We start from the raw sequence: 7,500 nt of genomic DNA, 5'->3' as shown, positions 1-7,500 counted from the left end.
GAGTGTCGCACAGTCGTAGTGATGTATAATGAGTGTCGCACAGTCGTAGTGATGTATACTGTGTGTCACACAGTCGTAGTGATGTATACTGTGTGTCACACAGTCGTAGTGATGTATAATGTGTGTCGCACAGTCGTAGTGATGTATAATGAGTGTCGCACAGTCGTAGTGATGTATAATGAGTGTCGCACAGTCGTAGTGATGTATAATGTGTGTCGCACAGTCGTAGTGATGGATAATGAGTGCCACACAGTCGTAGTGATGTATAATGTGTGTCGCACAGTCGTAGTGATGTATAATGTGTGTCACACAGTCGTAGTGATGTATAATGTGTGTCGCACAGTCGTAGTGATGTACAATGTGTGTCGCACAGTCGTAGTGATGTATAATGTGTGTCACACAGTCGTAGTGATGTAGAATGAGTGTCACACAGTCGTAGTGATGTATAATGTGTGTTACACAGTCGTAGTGATGTATAATGAGTGTCGCACAGTCGTAGTGATGTATAATGATTGTCACACAGTCGTAGTGATGTATAATGTGTATCATACAGTCGTAGTGATGTACAATGTGTGTCGCACAGTCGTAGTGATGTATAATGTGTGTCGCACAGTCGTAGTTATGTATCATTTTTGTCGCACAGTTGTAGTGATGTATAATGAGTGTCACACAGTTGTAGTGATGTATGATTAGTGTCGCACAGTCGTAGTGATGTTTAATGAGTGTCGCACATTAGCAGTGGTGTGTTTTTCGTGTCGTTTATGATTGTAGTGTATTATACGTGTCGCATAGTAGCAGTGGTGTGTTATTCGTGTCGTTTAGGATCTTAGTGTAGTAATCGTGTCGCACAGTAGCAGTGGTGTGTTATTCGAGTCGTTTAGGACATCAGTGTATTATCCGTGTCGCACAGTAGCAGTGATGTGTTATTCGTGTCGTTTAGGATCTTAGTGTAGTAATCGTGTCGCACAGTAGCAGTGGTGTGTTATTCGTGTCGTTTATGATCTTAGTGTATTATCTGTGTCGCACAGTAGCAGTGGTGTGTTATTCGTGTCGTTTAGGATAATAGTGTATTATCCGTGTCGCACAGTAGCAAAGGCGTATTATTCGTGTCGTTTAGGACCTCAGTGTATTATCCGTGTCGCAGAGTTGCAGTGGTTTGTTATTCGTGTCGTGTAGGACCTCAGTGTATTATCCGTGTCGCACAGTAGCAGTGGTGTGTTATTCGTGTCGTTTAGGATCTTAGTGTAGTAATCGTGTCGCACAGTAGCACTGGTGTGTTATTTGTGTCATTTATGATCTTAGTGTATTATCTGTGTCGCACAGTAGCAGTGGTGTGTTATTCGTGTCGTTGAGGACCTCAGTGTATTATCCGTGTCGCAAAGTAGCAGTGGTGTGTTATTCGTGTCGTGTAGGATCTTAGTGTAGTATTCGTGTCGCACAAAAGCTGTGGTGTGTTATTCGTGCTGTTTAGGATCTTAGTGTAGTATTCGTGTCGCACAGTAGCAGGGGTGTGTTATTCGTGTCGTTTAGGATCTTAGTGTAGTATTCGTGTCGCACAGTAGCAGTGGTGGGTTATTCGTGTTGTTTCGGATCTTAGTGTAGTATTCGTGTCGCACAATAGAAGTGGTGTGTTATTTGTGCTGTGTAGGATCTTAGTGTAGTATTCGTGTCGCACAGTAGCAGTGGTGTGTTATTCGTGCCGTGTAGGATCTTAGTGTAGTATTTGTGTCGCACAGTAGCAGTGGTGTGTTATTCGTGCCGTGTAGGATCTTTGTGTAGTAATCGTGTCGCACAGTAGCAGTGGTGTATGATTCGTGTCGTGCATGATCTTAGTGTACTTTTCGTGTCGCACTAAAACAGTGGTGTGTTATTTGTGTCGTGCAGGATATTAGTGTACTTTTCGTGTCGCACTAAAACAGTGGCGTATAATTTGTGTCGTTCAGTAGGAATAAAGTGTTATTCGTCTCCCACAATAGCAGTGGTGTGTTATTCGTGTTGTTAAGAATCTTAGTGTATTATTCGTGTTGCTCTGCAGCAGTGGTGTGTTACTCGTGTCGTTTAGAATCTTAGTGTATTATTCGTGTCGCACAGTAACAGTGGTGTGTTATTCGTGTCGTTTAGAATCTTAGTGTATTATTCGTGTCGCACAGTAGCAGTGATGTGTTATTCGTGTCGTTTAGAATCTTAGTGTATTATTCGTGTCGCAAAGTAGCAGTGGTGTGTTATTTGTGTTGTTTAGGATCTTAGTGTATTATCCGTGTCGCACAGTAGCAGTGGCGTGTTATTCGTGTCGTTTAGGATCTTAGTGTATTATTTGTGTCGCAAAGTAGCAGTGGTGTGTTATTCGTGTCGTTTAGGATCTTAGTGTAGTATTCGTGTCTCAAAGTAGCAGTGGTGTGTTATTCGTGTCCTTTAGGATCTTAGTGTATTATCCGTGTCGCACAGTAGCAGTGGTGTGTTATTCGTGTCGTTCAGGATCTTAGTGTATTATTCGTGTTGCACAGTAGCAGTGGTGTGTTATTTGTGTCGTTTAGGATCTTAGTGTATTATTCGTGTCGCACAGTAGCAGTTGTGTGTTATTCGTTTCGTTTAGAATCTTAGTGTATTATTCGTGTCGCAAAGTAGCAGTGGTGTGTTATTCGTGTCGTTTAGGATCTTAATGTATTATCCGTGTTGCACAGTAGCAGTGGTGTGTTATTCCTGTCGTTTAGGACCTTAGTGTATTATCTGTGTCGCACAGTAGCAGTGGTGTGTTATTCGTGTCGTTTAGGATCTTAGTGTATTACTCGTGTCGCAAAGTAGCAGTGGTGTGTTATTCGTGTCGTTTATGATCTTAGTGTATTATTCGTGTCGCAAAGTAGCAGTGGTGTGTTATTCGTTTCGTTTAGAATCTTAGTGTATTATTCGTGTCGCAAAGTAGCAGTGGTGTGTTATTCGTGTCGTTTATGATCTTAGTGTATTATTCGTGTCGCACAATAGCAGCGGTGTGTTATTCCTGTCGTTTAGGATCTTAGTGTAGTAATCGTGTCGCACAGTAGCACTGGTGTGTTATTTGTGTCATTTATGATCTTAGTGTATTATCTGTGTCGCACAGTAGCAGTGGTGTGTTATTCGTGTCGTTGAGGACCTCAGTGTATTATCCGTGTCGCAAAGTAGCAGTGGTGTGTTATTCGTGTCGTGTAGGATCTTAGTGTTGTATTCATGTCGCACAATAGCAGTGGTGTGTTATTCGTGTTGTTTAGGATCTTAGTGTAGTAATCGTGTCGCACAGTAGCAGTGGTGAGTTATTCGTGTCGTTTAGGATCTTAGTGTAGTATTCGTGTCGCACAGTAGAAGTGGTGGGTTATTCGTGTTGTTTCGGATCTTAGTGTAGTATTCGTGTCGCACAATAGAAGTGGTGTGTTATTCGTGTCGTGTAGGATCTTGGTTTAGTATTCTTGTCGCACAATAGCAGTGGTGTGTTATTCGTGTCGTGTAGGATCTTAGTGTAGTAATCGTGTCGCACAGTAGCAGTGGTGTGTTATTTGTGTCGTGTAGGATCTTAGTGTAGTATTCGTGTCGCACAATAGCAGTGGTGTGTTATTTGTGTCGTGCAGGATCTTAGTGTACTTTTCGTGTCGCACTAAAACAGTGGTGTGTTATTCGTGTCGTGCAGGATATTAGTGTACTTTTCGTGTCGCACTAAAACAGTGGCGTATAATTTGTGTCGTTCAGTAGGAATAAAGTGTTATTCGTCTCCCACAATAGCAGTGGTGTGTTATTCGTGTTGTTTAGAATCTTAGTGTATTATTCGTGTTGCTCAGCAGCAGTGGTGTGTTATTCGTGTCGTTTAGAATCTTAGTGTATTATTCGTGTCGCACAGCAGCAGTGGTGTGTTATTCGTGTCATTTAGAATCTTAGTGTATTATTCGTGTCGCACAGTAGCAGTGGTGTGTTATTCGTTTCGTTTAGAATCTTAGTGTATTATTCGTGTCGCAAAGTAGCAGTGGTGTGTTATTTGTGTTGTTTAGGATCTTAGTGTATTATCCGTGTCGCACAGTAGCAGTGGCGTGTTATTCGTGTCGTTTAGGATCTTAGTGTATTATTCGTGTCGCAAAGTAGCAGTGGTGCGTTATTCATGTCGTTTAGGATCTTAGTGTAGTATTCGTGTCTCAAAGTAGCAGTGGTGTGTTATTCGTGTCCTTTAGGATCTTAGTGTATTATCCGTGTCGCACAGTAGCAGTGGTGTGTTATTCGTGTCGTTCAGGATCTTAGTGTATTATTCGTGTCGCACAGTAGCAGTGATGTGTTATTCGTGTCGTTTAGAATCTTAGTGTATTATTCGTGTCACACAGCAGCAGTTGTGTGTTATTCGTGTCGTTTAGAATCTTAGTGTATTATTCGTGTTGCACAGTAGCAGTGGTGTGTTATTCGTGTCGTTTAGGATCTTAGTGTATTATTCGTGTCGCACAGCAGCAGTGGTGTGTTATTCGTGTCGTTTATGATCTTATTGTATTACTCGTGTTGCACAGTAGCAGTGGTGTGTTATTCGTGTCGTTTAGGATCTTAGTGTATTACTCGTGTCGCAAAGTAGCAGTGGTGTGTTATTCGTGTCGTTTATGATCTTAGTGTATTATTCGTGTCGCAAAGTAGCAGTGGTGTGTTATTCGTTTCGTTTAGAATCTTAGTGTATTATTCGTGTCGCAAAGTAGCAGTGGTGTGTTATTCGTGTCGTTTAGGATCTTAGTGTATTATTCGTGTCGCACAATAGCAGCGGTGTGTTATTCCTGTCGTTTATGATCTTATTGTATTACTCGTGTCGCACAGTAGCAGTGGTGTGTTATTCGTGTCGTTTAGGATCTTAGTGTATTACTCGTGTCGCAAAGTAGCAGTGGTGTGTTATTCGTTGCGTTTATGATCTTAGTGTATTATTCGTGTCGCAAAGTAGCAGTGGTGTGTTATTCGTGTCGTTTATGATCTTAGTGTATTATTCCTGTCGCAAAGTAGCAGTGGTGTGTTATTCGTGTCGTGTAGGATCTTAGTGTATTACTCGTGTCGCAAAGTAGCAGTGGTGTGTTATTCGTGTCGTTTATGATCTTAGTGTATTATTCGTGTCGCAAAGTAGCAGTGATGTGTTATTCGTGTCGTTTATGATCTTAGTGTATTTTTCGTGTCGCACAGTAGCAGTGGTGTGTTATTCGTGTCGTGTAGGATCTTAGTGTATTATTCGTCTCGTGTCGCACAAAAACAGTGGTGCATGATTAGTGTCGTACACTAGTAGTATTATAATTATGAGTGTCGTTTAGTGGGAAGAAAGTATTATTAGTGTCGAACAGTAACAGTAGTACTGTCATTATGATTGTCCTTTAGCAGCAGGTGTATTATCACTGTTTTACTGTAGCAATTATATATAGGTTACACACTCCGAGTTCTGATTATCTTGCATATTTTCCCTCGGGTCGATTTTCAGGTATTACCGAGCCTTTCATATTTTCCCTCGGGTCGATTTTCAGGTATTACCGAGCCTTTGGCGAGGTAATACCTGAAAATCGACCCGAGGGAAAATATGCAAGATATTTAGGACGATGTGTGTAAGCTATTTATCCCATTACTCCGACGTTTTCATTAAAAACACTTACTTTTTCCACTAAAACCTGCCCGTGCCTGTTTTCAGCTTGCCAAAAGCCTCCGCAGTCGAAATTCATGTCAATGAATTCATGCGCAAAGCTAGTTCCCATTTGTCAGCATAATGGACGGCGTCATTCGACTTGTATGTGAACATTCAGTCATTCATATTGCTTATAAAAAGGTCTGCTGTCTGCTTTTACATTTTGAAAGTCATTTAAAAATATCCCTGTGTATATTTGACATCGGCTTTCGTTATACTCAATTCGGCATACCGGGTTTATATTTTTACCAGAATTGCGCACGATAATGGCAGCGCAACAAATTCAGTTCGGGCCGTGCTGGTTTGATCGTTGACCCAAGTCAGTTCGCATGCAGTGTTAGGCCTACTGTTTGTCAGTCGGGGATAGAAATGTTGGCTGTCATCGCGCTGTTCTGTTTCGGTTTTCACACGTGGATCACTTACATATTCAGTCGTCGGGTTTAGGTGAGCCAAAGCTTCAATACTTCGCCTGTAGTAGACGTTAAGCAATAAAGCTTGGAAGTTATATGTCGGCACTGAGAGTCGGTCGCGGTACATCGCTTTTTACTTTGTCCCGGTCTTGAGTTTGAACACCTAAGGTTGGCTACATCTAACACCTCACATCCTCTTCTCTTCCCCATATATATCTTAACTGTATCTCCAACTTCTTTTCGTCTTCTTCTTTTCATTTTGATGCCACTCCCTCATTTGTCGCTGAACCCCGCAGTTTACTCGACTCGGATTCACACAAGCCCGTCTAGCAGACGACAGTTCGAACAGTCTTGAACAGCACGGTTGCAAGCAGATTCAGCTATCAATCGAAGCAATACACTTAAAGCCAAAGCAAATAACCAAATGAGAAAACCTAACGTTTGATTTGACTTCATGGTGACTCTTCTGATAATGTTTTGGGCGTTGGAATGGATCTCAACGGGTTCCCAGCTGCGACAACTTTTCGAGAGTTATGCACCGCAGGCATGCCTTCGACAATCGATGTCAGTTTCAGATTGAGTTTTCAAACTACCAGGTGACTGGGTTGTGTTTTGATTGCTCTCTCTCTCTCTCTCTCTCTCTCTCTCTCTCTCTCTCTCTCTCTCTCTCTCTCTCTCTCTCTCTCTCTCTCTCTCTCTCTCTCTCTCTCTCTCTCTCTCACGGTTCTGTGTAGATGGCTGTCTGTGTAAAAATTAGGGAGTATCGTCCCTTGATCCCTCTCGCGATACTGGTTGAACATGCCTTTGACCATGCAGTCGCTTCAGCCAGCGAAATATCTCGACTCCGCTCTTTAAATCCATGCAGAATGTGCGTATCGTATGAAGTATTCTTTATTTTCTCAATATTGACACATGTAGGCCTGTACCTATACGTGATATTGACTTTGACACCATAAAATATTTCAGTCGTATGTTAAAAAAAGTAGTCCATCTGTAAACTCTGAATATGCAGATGACCTCTATAAATTATTCAATTGTATTCTGAAATCAAAGACAATACCAATGACAGTTGAGATCGAAACTCGGTTGCGATGGATAATTCATATGGTTGCGATGGATAATTCAGAATAATCACCTCCTCAGCTAACAGAGACAAAGAGGCAGGTCATGGGATAAATATTATTAGTGACGTACATTATCAAGTTTATGTAACTTGACTGAATTTAAAATGGGTGTTGATGTATCTTTACATGTTTCATAAATACATTTCTGCTATAAAAAAAATGAATCACCAAATATAAACGTTACTCATCTTTTTACATTTTATTCAAGTTTTGACTAAATGTTTTGACTGGGTATCTAGACGAGGGTTGTGGTGTATGTGCGCGCGTGTGTGTGGAGCGATTCAGAGAAAACGACTGGACTGATCTTTATGGAACTGTA

Source organism: Littorina saxatilis, linkage group LG3 (assembly GCF_037325665.1).
Source record: "Littorina saxatilis isolate snail1 linkage group LG3, US_GU_Lsax_2.0, whole genome shotgun sequence".
NCBI lineage: Eukaryota > Metazoa > Mollusca > Gastropoda > Littorinimorpha > Littorinidae > Littorina > Littorina saxatilis.
The sequence above is the reverse complement of the archived record's forward strand: the minus strand, read 5'-3'. Positions refer to the sequence as shown.